This window comes from Pleurodeles waltl, chromosome 3_1 (assembly GCF_031143425.1).
Source record: "Pleurodeles waltl isolate 20211129_DDA chromosome 3_1, aPleWal1.hap1.20221129, whole genome shotgun sequence".
Classification (NCBI taxonomy): domain Eukaryota; kingdom Metazoa; phylum Chordata; class Amphibia; order Caudata; family Salamandridae; genus Pleurodeles; species Pleurodeles waltl.
The window spans coordinates 887,608,277-887,627,504 of record NC_090440.1 but is presented as its reverse complement, the minus strand read 5'-3'; positions in this window follow the sequence as shown (position 1 = coordinate 887,627,504).

The window sequence follows — 19,228 nt, the reverse complement described above, 5'->3', positions numbered from 1 at the left end:
AACCGCGACTTTGCAGCTACTCCGGCCCCTGTGCACTTCCGGCGGAAATCCTTTGTGCACAGCCAAGCCTGGGTCCACGGCACTCTAACCTGCATTGCACGACTTTCTAAGTTGGTCTCCGGCGACGTGGGACTCCTTTGTGCAACTTCGGCAAGCACCGTTTCACGCATCCTTGTAGTGCCTGTTTCTGGCACTTTTCCGGGTGCTACCTGCTTCAGAGAGGGCTCCTTATCTTGCTCGACGTCCCTTCTCTCTGCTGGTCCAATTTGCGACCTCCTGGTCCCTCCTGGGCCTCAGCAGCATCCAAAAACGCTAACTGCACAATTTGCAGCTAGCAAGGCTTGTTGGCGTTCTATTGGCAGGAAAACACTTCTGCACGACTCTCCACGGCAAGAGGGATTAGTCCACCAAAGGGGAAGTCTCTAGCCCTTTTCGTTCCTGCAGAAACCTCAGCTTCTTCTGTCCAGTAGAAGCTTCTTTGCACCCGCAGCTGGCATTTCCTGGGCATCTGCCCATCTCTGACTTGCTTGTGACTTTTGGACTTGGTCCCCTTGTTCCACAGGTACCCTAGATTGGAAATCCACAGTTGTTGCATTGCTGGTTTGTGTCTTTCCTGCATTATTCCTCTAACACGACTTCTTTGTCCTTAGGGGAACTTTAGTGCACTTGGCACTCACTTTTCAGGGTCTTGGGGAGGGTTATTTTTCTAACTCTTACTATTTTCTAATAGTCCCAGCGACCCTCTACAAGGTCATATAGGTTTGGGGTCCATTTGTGGTTCGCATTCCACTTTTGGAGTATATGGTTTGTGTTGCCCCTATCCCTATGTTTCCCCATTGCATCCTATTGTAACTATACATTGTTTGCACTGTTTTCTAAGACTATACTGCATATTTTTGCTATTGTGTATATATATCTTGTGTATATTTCCTATCCTCTCACTGAGGGTACACTCTAAGATACTTTGGCATATTGTCATAAAAATAAAGTACCTTTATTTTTAGTATAACTGTGTATTGTGTTTTCTTATGATATTGTGCATATGACACTAAGTGGTACTGTAGTAGCTTCACATGTCTCCTAGTTCAGCCTAAGCTGCTCTGCTAAGCTACCATTATCTATCAGCCTAAGCTGCTAGACACCCTATACACTAATAAGGGATAACTGGGCCTGGTGCAAGGTGCAAGTACCCCTTGGTACTCACTACAAGCCAGTCCAGCCTCCTACATGGGGGGCCTAATTTGGGCCCCCCATGCCTACATGCCACTGTACCCAATGGCCATGCCCAGGGGACAGAGGTCCCCTGGGCATGGCCATTGGGCAAAGGGGCATGACTTTGCTAAGACAGGAGTCATTTCAATGGGGGTTGTGGGTCAAAAAATGGAGCAAGTCCAGTTTGAGCCATGATTTTTGACTCAAACCTGACTTGCACCATTTTTTGAAGCACAACCTCCATTTTCCCCTACGTCGGCGCTGCCTGGTTTGAGTCATTTTCTTTTACTCTGACCAGCCCGCAGCGTCAGCTAATGTCAATCCTTAAATAAGGCGCCCGAATGGTGCGTAGGAATGACGTTAGCCGGCGGTAAATTTTTTGACGCAAAAGGTCAAAAAGTATAAATATGGGCCTTAGCTTTTTTCTCCTTAGCACTTTGCAGGACACTACTCTTCACTTTTAGCAGTAGCAGCTTTTACCCTTGCTCAAACTTAGTGCTGGGAAGCCACATTGCTGGAGCAGCCATGTGCTTTACAAGTCTCTTAACATAACACCTCTCCACCCTTAAACCCTGTGTGCGCTGTCTGGAAGCAATCCACATTTCACAGCAGAGGAGCCGTCAGCAGTCTGGTGACACTGGACAATGGACAAAAGGCCCCTTTTGGCTAAGGTAGGAAAATGACAACTTCTAAAAGTATCATTTTCAACATAATAATATAAAATTCTGATTTGACTATTAAGTTGGCTTCCAGATCACTATTTAAGTTAGTCTGTGAACTATTTTTCTAGCTGCTCCAACACTGAAATTAAGCAATATACGTTTTTATATTGTAATGAATATTTTTTATGGGAGTGCCAGCCTTGCCACAGTGCAAAAATGACTTTGGAGGGTTTTCAGTGCCAGGCTATGTATAAACCCTAAATATACATAACCTGCAATGTAAATAACTTGTACCCTGCTATATAGGCATTTAAGAAATGCCTTAGGAGTGACTTATAGGTACTAAAAAAGGAAGGTATGATTTGTTGTACAGTGTTGCTTTAGCGGGTGGCACAAGGAGTGGTTCAGCCCACTATTAGCATTTAGTTAACAGGCCCAGGGTACAGCTAGTACCTTATATTAAGGACAAATAAGTACATTAAGGCCCTCATTACAACCCTGACGGTCGGTGTTAAAGCGGCGGTAACACCGCCAACAGGCCGGCGGTAAAACAAATGGGATCATGTCCACAGCGGAAACCGCCAACATAGACAGCCACTTTAACACTCCAACCGCCAGGGCTGTAGCAACAAACACCGTGGCGGTCAACGCAAACAGACGGGGGAAGACAATGTACCGCCCACTGTATTATGACAGGCCAATCCGCCAGCTTTTCCGGGGTGGTACCAACGACATCAAAAGCCCAGCGGAAACAGTACACTGAAGGGGACCCACTCACCTTTCGACACTCAACGAAGTACCAGGACGCCATGGAGCCCGAACAGCAGGTCCTCCCCATGTTGTTGTATCTACTAATACACCAGGAATTTGAAAGAAGGCGGCAGCGATGATGACGGTGGGTACTGCACTTAGCACACAGGGGAGGGGGGAGTTAAAGGAAAGTGAAACACAACCGCATCACGCAACACCTCCACCCCCCATCCCTACCCACAGCACCATACACAATAACACATCCAACAACATTACAGATACACCCCGTACCCCCCTGGAAGAACGCAAGGACAAAAGGAATTGAGTTCAATCAGTGATATTTTGGAACATGCACATATAGCAAACGAGTATAAAAAATCAGTATATACAAATATTTACATTATGTACAGAAGGCCGTACACTATCCCTTGTAAATGTTCGTGGACCAGTAGGCCCAAAAACCATGGACGAAGCCCACACTTGACTCCTGCCTCAAAAAGGAGAGAACACTGCAGGGGCATCAGGTCGAAAACACACAGGCACCTCAGGGGGAAGAGGGCCACCTCAGCCGGAAGATGATACTACGCCACTACTCCTGGAGGGGGCAACATGCCCACAGCGATGTCCTGGGGAGTGCAAAAGCCACAGTCTCTCAAGTGGGTGGTTTGCCCACTGCTTGGTCCTGGGGGGTGCAAAGCCACAGTCTCTCAAGTGGGTGGGTTACCCACTGCTTGGTCCTGGGGAGTGCAAAGTCACAGTCTCTCAAGTGGGTGGGCTGGCCACTGCTTGGTCCTGGGGAGTGTAAGGCTACAGTCTCTCAAGTGGATGACTTCTCCACTGGTTCTGGAGGGGGCTTTGTGCCCAGTCTGCTTCATCCTGCCAAGGATTGGGTGAGTGGATGCCTTTCTCCACTGGTTCTGGAGGGGGCATGGCACCCAGTGTTCTTCATCGTGCCGAGGATTGGGTGAGTGAATGCATCTCTCCACTGGTTCTGGAGGGGGCTTTGTGCCCAGTCTGATTCATCCTGCCAAGGACTGGGTGAGTGGATGCCTTTCTCCACTGGTTCTGGAGGGGGCTTTGTGCCAGGTCTACTTCATCCTGCCAAGTATTGGGTGAGTGGATGCCTTTCTCCACTGGTTCTGGAGGGGGCATGGTGCCCAGTCTGCTTCATCCTGCCAAGGATTGGGTGAGTGGATGCATCTCTGCACTGGTTCTGGAGAGGGCTTTGTGCCCAGTCTGCTTCATCCTGCCAAGGATCGGGTGAGTGGATGCCTTTCTCCACTGGTTCTGGAGGGGGCTTTGTGCCGAGTCTGCTTCATCCTGCCAAGGATTGGGTAAGTGGATGTCTTTCTCCACTGGTTCTGGAGGGGGATGGTGCCCAGTCTGCTTCATCCTGTCAAGGATTGGGTGAGTGAATGCATCTCTCCACTGGTTCTGGAGGGGGCTTTGTGCCCAGTGTGCTTCATCCTGCCAAGGACTGGGTGAGTGAATGCCTTTCTCTACTGGTTCTGGAGGGGGCTTTGTGCCCAGTCTGCTTCATCCTGCCAAGGACTGGGTGAGTGGACGCCTTTCTCCACTGGTTCTGGAGGGGGCTTTGTGCCCAGTGTGCTTCATCCTGCCAAGGACTGGGTGAGTGAATGCCTTTCTCTACTGGTTCTGGAGGGGGCTTTGTGCCCAGTCTGCTTCATCCTGCCAAGGATTGGGTAAGTGGATGTCTTTCTCCACTGGTTCTGGAGGGGGGATGGTGCCCAGTCTGCTTCATCCTGTCAAGGATTGGGTGAGTGAATGCATCTCTCCACTGGTTCTGCAGGGGGCATGGTGCCCAGTCTGCTTCATCCTGCCAAGGATTGGGTGAGTGGATGCATCTCTGCACTGGTTCTGGAGGGGGCTTTGTGCCCAGTCTGCTTCATCCTGCCAATGATTGGGTGAGTGGATGCCTTTCTCCACTGGTTCTGGAGCGGGCTTTGTGCCCAGTCTGCTTCATCCTGCCAAGGATTGGGTGGGTGGATGAATCTCTCCACTGGTTCTGGAGGGGGATTTGTGCCCAGTGTGCTTCATCCTGCAAAGGACTGGGTGAGTGGATGCCTTTCTCCACTGGTTCTGGAGGGGGGCATGGTGGCTAGTGATGCTGCACCTGGGATGTGGCAGTTCCCATTGCCTCACCTGGGTGCCTGAGGCACGAGATTTTCAGGAAACAGGTAGCATGATACTCCATGGAGGCCGAGCAACACTCCACCCTGCGGGGACTTAGGCTGAAAACTGCTGGTAGTGCCAGTGCTGGTGGTGGTGCCTCATGTGGTGTGTGCAGGGTCCAGGATCTCCTCCAGCCTTGGACGGCTGCCCACTGGGGATGCTGCTGATGTCCGATGTAGTGGCACTGGCTGGGCACATGGCGGTGCACATGGCGGTGCATGTGGCGGTGGCTGGGGTGGTGTCTGCGGTGGAGATGCTGCCGGTGCTGCCCGTGGTGCAGGTGTCTGTAGTAGTGGAGGGAGACACCAGGCCGTCTCCAGCAGCCTCGGATGGCTGCCCACAAGGGATGATGCTGGTGACTGTAGTTGTGGCAGTGGCGGTGCAGGGGGCGGTGCAGATGGCGGGGCAGGTGGTGGTGCAGGTGGTGGTCATTGCAGCAGTGCTTACCATGGTACAGGTTGCTGGTCTGTCAGGAGAAATGGTGGTCACCAGTCCCTCACCAGGAGGCTCCGTCCCCTTAGGTGACTTGCCCTTTCTTTTGTGTCCCTTCCCCACCTTGGTAGTCACTCCTGGGACCCTGGCACTGTCCTCTTTGGTTTTGGATGAGGCCTTGCTGGGTGGGTGATGTGTCTTTTCCCTGCTGCATGCCGGCCCCTTCTTTAACTTGGCAGGTGGCGGAATCGGGTGGTCTTTAGCTTCAGTAGGTGGCACACTGTCAGCCCTGACGGGTGCCCCCTTCGATCCTCTAGGACTTGAAGAGACCACAGCGGATGCCGATTTGGTGGCTGAGGTGCTGGGCTGGGATCTAGACATCCTGGCCCTAGGGGAAGGTCGGGGGGAGGTGCAGGGAAGAGGTCAATATTAGCCAGAAACGTTTCTTTGACACACTGGGACGGGAAGATGGAGGGGGTGTGGGAGTGGAGGAAGAGGTAGTGGTTGTAGGAGGTGTACGTCTGCTGAGTTTGGGTGAAGGTGCATGGGCCGGAGGCTGTTGTGAGGTGGATGGATGTTGAGTGGGTGTGTGCCTGCGTTTGTGTACTTTGGGAGGAGGGCACACAGACACACTGGGGAGGACACAGGGGACGTGTGCATGGGTGTGGGGGTGGTGAATGCTCATGAGGGGTGTGTTGTGATGGGCGTGCTGGTGATGGAGGCAATTGCTGATGATGTAGTGCATGCAGGTGTGAGTGGAGACGCTACTGGGAGGGAGGTGGATGAAGAGGAGGAGGGGGACACAGTGGAGGAAGTGGAGGTTGGTATGTGTGCATGGGCATGGGCATGGTGCTTGCGTGAGTGCCTGTGTGATGATGTGCGGTGCTTATGTTTTCCTGAGCCACTTTTGTGTGTTGATGTGTGTGCATGCTGGTCTGGAGGTGTGCTTGGGATAGGCTGAGGTAGAGGGGATTGGGGCTGGGTAGTGGAAGTTGGAGGGGGGAGGCTGGACACAGTGACAATGGCTGCCATCAGTGCTGAGGCCAGAGCCTGAAATGCTCTCTGTTGGGCCGCCACGTCAGAATAAATGCCCTCCAGGTATGCATTTGTTTGTTGAAAATGCCTCTCAACACCCTGGATGGCATTCAGAATGGTTGACTGCCCAACAGCAAGGATTCTCAGGAGGTCAATGGCCTCCTCACTGAGGGCAGCAGGGCTGACTAGGGCAGGGCCTGAGGTGCCTGGGGCGAAGGAGATGCCTACCCTCCAGGGTGAGCAGGCACAGGAAACACACTGAGGGGCTGCTGGGAGGGCAGTGCTGGTGGGGGGGTGGCGGCTGTACCTGTTGTTGGGGTGGGCACAGAGGTTTCCCCCACTGTCAGGGAGCTTCCATCAGAGGAGGAGTGGCTGTCACTGGTATCCCCTCATGTCCCCGTCATGGGGCTCCCCTCGCCCTCCGTCCCACTGGTGCTTTCACCCTCAGAGGATTCACCCTCATGGGCCATGTGGGATGCAGCTCCCTTCATCGCCGGTGCCTCTGCTCCTCCGCCAGATGATGCTGATGCACACAAGAACAGGGTGATAAAACAAGAAGGGGGGGATAGACAGAGGATACACATGGTCAATGCCAGCAACACCACCACTGTTGGCGTACACAACACACACTGAGCTGCCCTATGCACTAGGCCATGCCCAACCACTCACTAAAGTAGTCAACAACCCATGGGGTACAATGCCTAATGCCAGCAACTGCACACCTGACACCCACAAGACCCTGCCCAGTAGTAGTTGGCCACTTGTACCATTGGGGTAGGGGTGCTTCAGAGCCTGCAGACAAGGGACCTACCCTGGCATGATCGCCCTGGCCTAGGGGCACCCACAGCCCACATCCCCCACCTAGCTAGTTCCTAAAGCGCACAAAGTCAGCTTTCTGAAACGGTACTCACCTCCTTGTGGCTGCTGTGATGCCCTCAAGCGCCCATCCAGCTCTGGATAGGCCACCCCCAGGATGCGAAACATCAGGGAGGTCATGGTGCGACGGGCACCCCTTCCACGTTGGAAGGCCAGCCCCAGCTGGGCTTCCACCGTCTTCTTGGTCCAGCGGTGCAGGTTCTCCCATCTCTTGCGGCAGTGGGTGCTCCGCCTGTGATAGACCCCCAGGGTCCGCACCTCCTTGGCAAAGGCATGCCAAATACTCTTCTTCTTAGGGTGGCTCTTACCTAGAGGGAAAAGACAGTGGAAAATGTAATTACTCACCTGTCCGGACCGTCATACTTATTGCCCATCAGTTCCCACCCATGCCCTGACACACATACACTGACCACCTCTCATGCAACATTCAAGCCAGGATGCCTCAACCTCCCCTACATGTGGCTTTCTTACACAGCACTCCCTACATTCATGGCCCACGCATCATGCTCACAGTGTACTCACCTGTTTGTCTGAAGGACCGTAGAGTAACATGTACTGAGGGAGGCCCCTATCCACCAGTTTCTCCAACTCGTCCGCAGTGAAGGCAGGGGCCCTTTCCGCAGACACTCTAGCCATTGTCGCTTCCAGACTCAGGTCACAGCATCACTTGCAGTGTAGTCCTCTCCTGTTGATGGTCAGGTAGCAAGTGAGTGAATAGCTAGAAAATGGCAGTGACGTCCGTGGCGGTGCGTACCGTCCCCACCGGCGTATATCGCCATTGGCTCCTGGAATCCATAGGGCCTAATGATAGCCATTGTGGAGTTGTGCGGCGGTCTTTGACCGCCTACCACGATGCTGCACAATGCCAGCGCAGTTACCTCAAGTCCCGTTGTCCCTCCTCACAGGTCAGGCAGACGCCATTTCAGGGGGCCACATGGCATGGCACCTAACTGTGTCACAGCACATATTGGCACATATACTGACTCTAGATTACACACACTGCTTCTGTGACATTAATGCAAACACAGTTGTGCTATCTATGTGGGAAATGACCTTCTGCTCACCGTTCTCTTCCATAGGCTCCGACCGCTGAGGCAGATGATGAGATGGCGGCATCCTCCGGTGTACAGACCCCTGGTGGACCTATCGACAATGGAGGACAGACACATTATAATCACATACAGACTTGACTGTGCCACAATCCAAGAACTGTGTGCCCAGTTGGAGCCAGACCTGATGTCAGCTATCCGCCACCCCACCGGAATCCCCCCTCTGGTGAAGGTCCTGTCAGTCCTCCATTTCCTAGCAAGTGGCTCCTTTTAAACTACAGTGGCCATGGCATCAGGAATGTCTCAGCCAATGTTCTCTAACGTGCTGACCAGAGTGTTGTCTGCCCTGCTGAAACACATTTGCAGCTACATTGTGTTCCCCCAGGTGAAGGATTTGGCCACAGTGAAAGCTGACTTCTATGCCCTGGGACATATCCCCAACATCATTGGTGCCATTGATGGTACACATGTGGCATTTGCCCCCCGCCCGCAGAAATGAACAGGTCTACAGGAATAGAAAAAGCTATCATTCGATGAATGTGCAAATGGTGTGTTTGGTGGACCAGTACATCTCCCATGTGAATGCCAAATATCTTGGATCTGTGCATGACGCCTATATCTTGAGAATTAGCTGCATCCCTTATGTGATGGCCCAACTCCAGAGACACTGGGTGTAGCTAATGGGTGAGGGCAAGGTCCCCACACAGTATATGTAGGTGTCTGGGCATGGGGTTGTCCCTAAGGGTTAGTGTGTGTCTCACTATTGTCCCTCGATATTTACAGGTAACTCTGGTTACCCCAACCTGTCATGGCTACTGACCCCAGTGAGGAATGCCAGGACAAGGGCAGAGGAACTTTACAATGAGGCACATGGGCAAACAAGGAAGATAATTGAGCGGACCTTCAGCCTCCTGAAGGCCAGGTTCCGGTGCCTCCATCTGACAGGTGGATCCCTGTACTACTCACCAAAGAAGGTGTACCAGATCATTGTGGCATGCTGTATGCTCCACAACCTGGGATTGAGACGCCAGGTGTCTTTCCTGCTGGAGGATGAGCCTGGTGATGGTCTTGTGGCAGCGGTGGAGCCTGTGGACAGTGAGGAAGAGGAAGCAGATGAAGAAGAGGTGGACAACATAAAAAACATTATCCAGCAGTACTTCCAGTGACACACAGGTAAGTGACTGTAACTCCTCTTCACATTTCAGTATACTTTATGACATTGTACATGGCATCCTCTTACTCTCTGTGTATGGCCACTGACTGTTTCCTTTGGGTTTCTTTTTTTCAGATCTGTGTACCCCATTCTGGCTTCTGCTATGTGTACTGCTGCCCACCAACTGTCATACATTGCTATAATTCAATGAACATGGACATTGCAATGCTATGAGAATGTTGTAAGAATATATCTTTCCAATCATTACATTGACTCCAGTATGGTTTATATTTCAATTGTGTTTATTTTTGTGCTAAATAGTATGGGGGTAGGGGCAAGGGGCTGAGGTGATGGTGGAGGACGGTCCATGGTAGAGTCCAGTCTCTTGGTATCACAGGTGCATTGTCCAATGGGGCATAGGAAGTGGAGTAACGGCAGTTCAGATGGACAGGGGAACAGAGTGGGACAGAAGGGTGACAATCAGGAGAGTCCTATTTCCTGGCAGGGTCTTGGCAATGTTCTCTGTCTTCTGCCTGGATCGCAGGGACCGTTTGCGGGATGGTTCTCCTTCTGCAGGGGGTGGGGTACTTGGGGCCAGCAGTGGTGACCAGGATGGTGTGGATGTGTTTGAGGTCCTCCCTGATCTCCAGGTACTGTCCCTCCTGCATCTGCTGGGTCTCCTGCAACTTGTACAGTATCTGGCCCAAGGTCCCGGGAATGTTGGTATGCTCCCAGGATCCCTGCAAGTGTCTCGTGGGGAGTGGGTTCCCTGGGCCTGTCCTCCCCCTGTCGCACAGCAGTCCTCCCAGCTTCCCTGTTGGCCTGTGCCTCTGTCCCCTGAACCATGTGCCCACTGCCACTGACCCCAGGTCCCTGCTCGTCCTGGATTTGTGGGGTTGCCTGGGGTCCCCGCAGTGGTGAACACACTGCTGATTGACATGTCCAGGGGACAGTGGCATGGGCCCACTGGGTGGGTGCTGTGGTGGTGTTTCCTGAGGGGGGAGGCTCTGTGGTGGGTTGGGACTTTGGCAGGGGAACTGACTGTCCAGAGGTCCCAGATGGGTCAGGTTGGTCATCGTGATCCAGGTGTGCAGAGCTGCTGTCATCACTGTGGCCTCTTCTGTGGGGGGACTGGATGTAGCTGGCACCACCTCTCCAGTGACGTTAGGTAGGGGTCCTGTTGGGATGCAAATGCATTGTTATTGTACCTATGTGTGCCATCTTGTGTGATGGGTGTGTTTCCATTATATAAAGTGGTTTCCCTGACGCATTGGCCTTGTATGATTGCTGATTCTGTGGGCTGGGTGAGTCTCTCTACTGGGCATGCTGTGGTGATGGTGTCCATGCATTGGTGTTGCATGCAGGGCTTGGTACTAGGATGTGTGGGTTGTGATGGTGGGATAGATGTGAGGTGATGGAGTGATCGGAGTGAGGGTGGGGATATGTGATGGCATGCAGGTGGGGGGCTGAAAGTAGTAAAGTTTTGCCTTACCAGAGTCCAGTCCTCCTGCTACTCCTGCGAGGCCTTCAGGATGCATGATCGCCAAGACAGAGGTGGAAGGCTGTTCCTCGGTTTGGCTAGTGTCAGGGGCCCTTTGTTGTACCACTGCCTCCCTCATGGTCTTGCCCATGTCAGCCAACACCCCTGCAGTGGTGATCAGGATGGTGTAGATGTTTTTTTAGGTCATCCCTGATCCCCAGGTACTGTCCCTCCTGCAGCCGCTGGGTCTCCTGCAACTTGGCCAGTACCGTGCCCATGGTCTCCTGGGAATGGTGGTATGCTCCCATGATGTTTGAGAGTGCCTCGTGGAGGGTTGGGTCCCTTGGCTTGTCCTCCCCCTGTCGCACAGCAGTCCTCCCAGCTTCCCTGTTGTCCTGTGCCTCTGTCCCCTGTACCGTGTGCACACTGACCCCAGGTCCCTGCTCGTCCTGGGTTTGTGGGGTTGCCTGGGGTCCCCGTAGTGGTGGACACACTGCTGATTGATGTGTCCTGGGGACAGTGGCATGGGCCCACTGGGTGGGTGCTGTGGTGGTGTTTCCTGAGGGTGGAGGCTCTGTGGTGGGTTGGGACTGTGGCAGGGGAACCGACTGTCCAGAGGTCCTAGATGGACCAGGTTGGTCATCGTGATCCAGGCGTGCAGAGCTGCTGTCATTACTGTGGGCCTCTTCTGTGGGGGGACTGGATGTAGCTGGTACCACCTCTCCGGTGACATTGGGTAGGGATCCTGTTGGGATTCAAATGCATTGTTATTGTACCTGTTTGTGTCATCTTGTGTGATGGGTGTGTTTCCGTTATATAAAGTGGTTTCCCTGTCGCATTGGCCTTGTATGATTGCTGATTCTGTGGGCTGGGTGAGTCTCTCTACTGGGTATGCTGTGGTGATGGGTGTCCATGCATTGGTGTTGCATGCAGGGCTTGGTACTAGGATGTGTGGGTTGTGATGGTGGGGTAGATGTGAGATGATGTAGTGATGGGAGTGAGGGTGAGGGTGGAGATATGTGATGGCATGCAGGTAGGGGGGGTGAAAGTAGTAAAGTTTTGCCTTACCAGAGTCCAGTCCTCCTGCTACGCCTGCGAGGCCCTCAGGATGCATGATCGCCAAGACTTGCTTCTCCCATGTTGTTAGTTGTGGGGGAGGAGGTGGAGCTCCACCACCAGTCCTCTGTAAATCAATCTGGTGTCTTGAAACCACGCAAAGCACCTTCCCCCATAGGTCGTTCCACCTCTTCCTGATGTCATCCCTGGTTCTTGGATGCTGTCCTACGCCGTTGACCCTGTCCATGATTCTCCGCCATAGCTCCATCTTCCTTGCAATGGACATCTGCTGCACCTGTGATACGAACAGCTGTGGCTCTACCCGGATGATTTCCTCCACCATGACGCTTAGCTCCTGGGGTGTCTTTGAGGTGCCATGGATGTGCTGTGAGTGATATGTGTGAGGTGATTTGTGTGGTGATGTGTTGGTATGTATACTGTAATGTGCGTGGATGGTGTATGAGTGATGGTGTTTTGTGCCTCTGTTGGGTGTGTGCTGTTTGCTTGTCTATCTGTGCTTGGTCTTTTTTTTTTCATTGAAAGGATTGTGCGTAATGTGGGTGTGTGTTGTACGTTGGATTGGGTGTGTGGGTGTGGTGTGTGTATGTGTGTCAGGTGTGTGTATTTTGAATTGTCCAATGTGGTGTAGTTTTATAAGTGTGTGTATTTTGAGCACGCCGGTATGTACTGCCAATGGTTTACCGTGGTTGAAAGACCGCCGCGTTGATTCATGGGACGTGATACTGTGGGCGTATTCCTGTTGGCATAATGGTGTGGGTTGAACCCAATGATGTGGCGAACTTGTGTGGGTGTCTGCATTGTGGCGGTATTCTCTGTGTGGGTCATAATACCGTGTTGGATTACCTCCACGGGCCTGGTATCTCAGCGGCCGTCGGCACAGCAGTAAGTGGGATTTACCGCCAGGGTTGTCATGAGGGTCTAAATGTGCTAATTAGGTGTATGCCATTTTAACAGGGTTTTAAAGAAAGAGCACAAGCACCTTAGCACTTACTAGTAGGAGTAAAGTGTGCAGAGTCTTATGGCCAACAGAAAAGGGTTCAGCAAATTAGAAAAAACTCAGGGGAATAACACTCAAACGATGGTCATTTCCAATGGAGAGATATTGGGGTAAGGTTCCGGTATGTATCTAGCCTGCCTGGCAGATAAATGCAGATAGCCTCACAATGCATTTTTCGGTTACTGTTTTGTCCAAAGAAAACAAAATACACATGTAAATGTATTGAGCTTGCATTAGTCATTGCCAAGGGCACATAGCCATGTCCTAGAAATCTTCTGCTGCACCGCCGATCAGGGCATAGTTATCAGACCTAAAGAAATGGGTGTATAGAGAAACAGATATGTTGTCTAAGCCACAATGTACAGTCGATGGGGACATGAGATACAGTGAACTGAATGATTGCTTGGAAAAACTGAAGGCAAAGACTGATGCTAAGCCATCTTGATGAAATTTGTTGTCAATTGAAGTGCTACTTCGTTTGAGAATCTTCTACATCTAAATGAACTCACTCTACGTTTCCAACAATTTTAATTGGGTATTGAAGAGTTGTTCATCTAATGGAAAAACTGCTGTGGTACTGCACTATATTTAGGTCGAGCATAGCAGCGCGCATTCCCTGCTTTTCGGATGTGTTGGTATGTATCTGGGCTTTTAACAACGCCCACCTTACGCCCATCACTATCACTCCTTTGTGGGCTTGCCCTTCAAAAATCCTTCGATGACATTGGTAAATGGTTTTCGTTTGTCCCTCCTTAGAGAGGTTTTGTTACCCCCTTGGCCATAGCCCCTGTTACGTGCCTAAATGCACTTTTGGGATAAGTTTGACTGCGAGGAACTTATTTTTCCTTTTGTGTCTCTCTTATCACGGATGCTCATGGCGGCCGGGGCGCTGTGATTCAGTTCGCTTATGTGAAACTGTTGAACTTTTGATTTTCAAGTTATGTGGCAAAAAAAGTCCGGTTTGGAGTTTACAACGCTAATAGCTCTAACTCGAGCAAATGCGAGACCCGTTTCATTGCAAATGCTTGTTATTTCTGTTTTTGCTTTATTCTACTTTAATACCAACAAGTATGCATAACTCGTGATATGCAGTTCATTTTGGGATGAGACAACCTACGAGAAAGAGAGCAGTGAAGCCCCCACGACAGGGCTGGCATGTCATACGATAAAGGGAACCTTGCCAAATTCTAGTTACACTGTGAGACTCGAGACTCAATCTAAAAATTATTCAGCTAAGGCACGGGTGTGTCTCTTTTTTAGATTCGTAAACAAACCCTTCCTGTGTTTTGCACACCAGCGTAAGAAGACAACGAGCCCAGACATTACCAGAAAGTGGTGGCACTTTGCTATGGCCCCCAGAGCTGAAGAGTTATTGCGTGACAACTTGCCGCCTTGCCCAACCCAATGATTTCAAGGTTGAGCCTGAAGAAATTGGCCTAGTTTCCCCTTTGGCCCAATGTGTTTCTCATGGTCGACAGATTACTGGTTGATGAACCATGCAAAATAACCTCGCTAAATTGTTACATGTATGCCCTTCTTAGTTTACTTGCATTGTGATATGATGTCTCTTTTGCTAAACAAGCATCTCTCTTTTTATTTTAATGTAGGTGGCTTCAAACTGACTAACTCTTCAATTGTGGCTGCATGGGGTAGAAAGGTGCCGCTCGGTGATATGGTTCAATGAAGGAAGTTGAGTAGTTTCAGCCTAGTTTGCCTCAAAAGGGCTTGAACCCTGATCAATGCTCTTACTGCATCCCACCTCCCTGATTCATGCAAATCTGGGGACTACTGTTCTGTGATCAATAGATACACGTCAATGTCTTCCTCCCCTTCCGGGCAAGCAATTTTCTTACATGTGCTCATTTTCACTGCTCATCCAAGTTTTCATTTCTCAGCGGAGACCTTTTTCGAAGGCTGTTTGTTCTGTGGAACATTAGAATATAGAAGACTGCTTGCAGTCTAGCCGAACACTAAAGGCAGCGTCCTAATTAACTCATCAATAACCCCGAGCAGCTGCTCAAGTACACAGAAGTCAACTGTTCAAAGGAAAAATCTATTAACTGTATGGCAGTATATCTTGGACATGGTCTAGACAGAGTTTTTCCCTCAACTTGGATAAACCACCAAAAATATTGCAAATGAAAAAGTTCCAAACTGTGCAGGGGTGCACGAGCATTTCGTTTGACAGCGTTCGGCCATCACACGGATTGTTTTCATAGGTTCGGAAATCATTCATCAGCATGATTGAAATTCACCTGAAAAGCTGAATTCTGTAAATGGCTAGATCTTTGTGAGCATCTGTTTGCTAAGACAGGCATCCTATGGGGATATGGCCCCGGAGCCCGTTATCATAGCTAGATTGATTGGGACACGGCCGAGGCCTGAGCACTGATTGTGAAATGTGTGCCTTCCTGCACTGCTGAACTTGTTGCCAGCTGGGTTGGTTGCACATGGCTGGTGGGTGAATAATGTTAGGCACTCAGTAAGTTTGAGGTGAGAAGCCATAGTGATCCATGTTAATGTCGAGCTGGGAAGCTTTTCCATGGACATGAGTGATACTACTTTTGGCAGAAATGGTGGGATATTATGTGTATCCCTACATTATCATAAATATGCGCAGTTTGTTAGATAAAGTGTCATATACATTAATCACGACATGCAACACAACGGACCAGGAGTTACTAAACAGCTTTCTGTCTGGGACGAATAAAGCTACGTTCATTTCCACAGAGCAAGAAAGCTCTCCATCACGGATGAGTGGAAGTGCCTAAGGTGGCCTGTACAGGCTGGTAGAAATATGCGCCTGCTTATGATACTCCTGTATGACATTTGTGCACCATGGAATTCACACATACAAACACTACACTATGTGTAAATTATAACCATAAGTGCCGAAAAGCACTTCGACGCCTCGTCAGAGGTAGTAAGAGCTACATAAATACAATTACAATTACAGTCACAGCGGTGTCTGCCTAATCTTGAAAACAAAGCCCAATATGGTTTCCAGCTTTAGTAATACACATTCAGACCACCGTAGTGAAGACATTTATCTTCGTTCTGGTCAAGTACAAAATGTTTTATTTTTAGACATCCATCTTTATCTTTCCTAAACAATGCACACCTTTGCCAGATCAGCCATGTCAGGCTTGAGTTTACATCCCTTAGTGGTAATGTGGCCTGCACCTCTTGTGAGCGAAAATGCTGTTAGTTCAGCCTCTGTCAGACCCCAGTACAATGCATGTTTAGAATTATATATGTATTATTATTCTATATATAGAATTATATAGGCCCTCATTACAACATTGGTGGTAAAAGCCGCTTACAGCCATGCAGAAGACCGCCAAAACACCGCTGCGGCCGCGGAATTCCGCCAAAGCTATTATGACCCACATCTCGGAATCCAGCAAAATTCAGACACCCACACAAGTCCGCCACACCAAAGGTCAGTGATAAACTGGCGATAACAAAACCTCCACTGTCACGCCAACAGAAATACGCCCACACTATCACGACACACGAATCCACGTGGCGGCCTTTCAACTGCGGTATTTCATTGGCAGTACACACCGCCGCGCTCAAAATACACACACATTTACAAAACACAGCCACATTGGACGATTCAAAATACACACACCTGAGACACATACACACACCACTCCCACACACCCATTACAATATAAAACACACACCCATATCACCTACAAACCCCCACGACAAAAAATACAGAAAGAAGGCCAGAGAGAGACACCACCAGCAAGTACAACAGCATCCACAGGCACATAACACCATCACCCACACAACTTCCACGCACCTCACACAACACACCACTACATGTCACCACACTTATCACCACACACTCCACCCCACACATCACCTACACCACCCCGTGGCACGGCAAAGACACCCCAGGTTCTCGGAGGAGGCGCTGAGGGTCATGGTGGAGGAAATCGTTCAGGTAGAGCCACAGCTATTCGGATCACAGGTGCAGCACACCTCAATTGCAAGGAAGATGGAGCTATGGCGAAGAATAGTGGACAGGATCAACGCAGTGGGACAACACCCAAGAAATCAGGAGGACATCAGGAAAAGGTGGAACGACCTACGGGGGAAGGTGCGTTCCGTGGTCTCAAGACACCACCTGGCGGTTCAGCGTACTGGCGGCGGACCCCCACCTCCTCCCCCACAACTACCAACATGGGAGGAGCAGGTCTTGGCGAGTCTGCATCCTGAGGGCCTCGCAGGAGTAGCTGGAGGAATGGACTCTTCTAAGTCAAAGCTTTACTTTTACATCACCCGCCCTACCTGCATGCTATCACATACCCCCACCCTCGCCCTCACCCCATCACACCAACTCCTCACAAATGTACCAATATCACAAACCACCCATCCCAACACCAAGCCCTGCATGCAACAACAAAGCATGGACACCCATCACTAAAGCATGCACACTGCACATAGCCATACAACCTCCTAAACCATCATCACACAAGCTCCCACACAGGAATGCCAGCACTGGGGTACACGGTCACCCACCCATTGCACACCATGGCACACACAGATGTAATAATCATGCCTTTCCACCCCTGCAGGACCCCTACCCATCGTCACCAGACAGGATGGTCCAGACATGTCCACTCCACCCACAGAAGAGGCCCACAGTGATGACAGCAGCTCTGTCCAACTGGATCTAGATGACCAGCCCGGACCATCAGGGACCTCTGGACAGTCGGTTCCCCTCACACAGGCACAGGCCACCACAGACCTTCCACCCTCTGGAAACACCAGCACAGCACCCACCCAGCGGGCCCATACCTCCGTCCCCTACAGGGAACCCAGGCTAACTCACCACCCCAGCAACAACAGGGACCTGGGGGAAGTGGCAGTGGGCACACGGTCCAGGGGACGGAGGCCCAGGAACACAGGAACTGGGAGGGCTGCTGTGCGACAGGGGAAGGACAGGCCAAGGGAACCCACTCTCCACGAGGCCCTCTCCTCCATCATGGGAGCATACCACCACTCCCAGGAGACAATGGCAACGGTACTGGCCAAGTTTCAGGAGACCCAGCGCATGCAGGAGGAACAGTATTTGGGCTTCAGAGAGGAACTCAGAACCATCAGCTCCACCCTGGGCACCATCGTAGGGGTGCTGAAGGAAGTACTCAACACCAGGAGGTACACTGTGGCACTACAAGGGGCCCCTGACACTAGCATGGACGATGAACTGCCCACCACCTCCGCCGGCGCTAGTGGACAGGACGCCCCGCCACAGGACCACCACACCAGCACCCCACCCCCTGCAGACAGAGAACCACCCCGCAAACGGTCCCTGAGATCCAGGAACAAGACAGAGAACAATGCCAAGACCCCACCAAGAAATGACACCACGCTGATTGTCATCCTACTCTCCCACTTTGTCACCCTGTCCATAACTAAACTGCCCCAGCTCCACTTCCTATGCCCATATGGGCAATGCACCTGTGAGACTAATAGACTGGACTCTGCCATGGAGACTCCTCCGCCATCACCCCTCGCCATTTAACTTCCCCCTCCAATATTTTGCATTTAAATAAACACACCTAAAGCACAAAATGATCTGGAGTCTGTCTGTGATTTCGAAATAGTGTATTTGCAATTACAGTGACAAAATGTTTTTGAAATAGTAATGTCAACATACCTATGTCACACAGCTCTAGTCCATGAGGAATTTAAGCAGATGACACACAGTGGGACCCACATCTGTGAAACCGTAAGGGAAAGTGACAACTCAGTGACCATACACTGGGTGAAAACGACAGACAGGATAGAGGTAGTAGTGTAAAAGTACATGTAGTAGGCATGATTGTATTCTCACCTGTGTTTCACTGGAAATATTGCTGGATCACTGAGTACCTGTTCTGCATGTCTTCTTCCTCTGCTTCATCCTCATCACTGTCCACAGGCTCCACAGCTGCCACAACACCGCCATCTGGACCATCCTCCTGCAGAAAAGGCACCTGTCGTCGCAAAGCCAAGTTGTGAAGCATACAGCAGGCCACGATGATCTGGTACACCCTCTTTGGTGAGTAGAATAGGGATCCATCTGTCATGTGGAGGCACCTGAACCTGGCCTTCAGGAGGCCGAAGGTCCGCTCGATCACCCTTTAAAGTACATGTAGTAAGCAGGTTTGTATTCTTACCTGTGTCTCACTCGAAATATTGCAGGATCACCGAGTTCCTGTTGTCGATGTCCTCTTCTTCTGCTTCCTCGTCTTCACTGTCCACAGGCTCCACAGCTTCAACATCACCACCATCTGGACCATCCTCCTGCAGAAA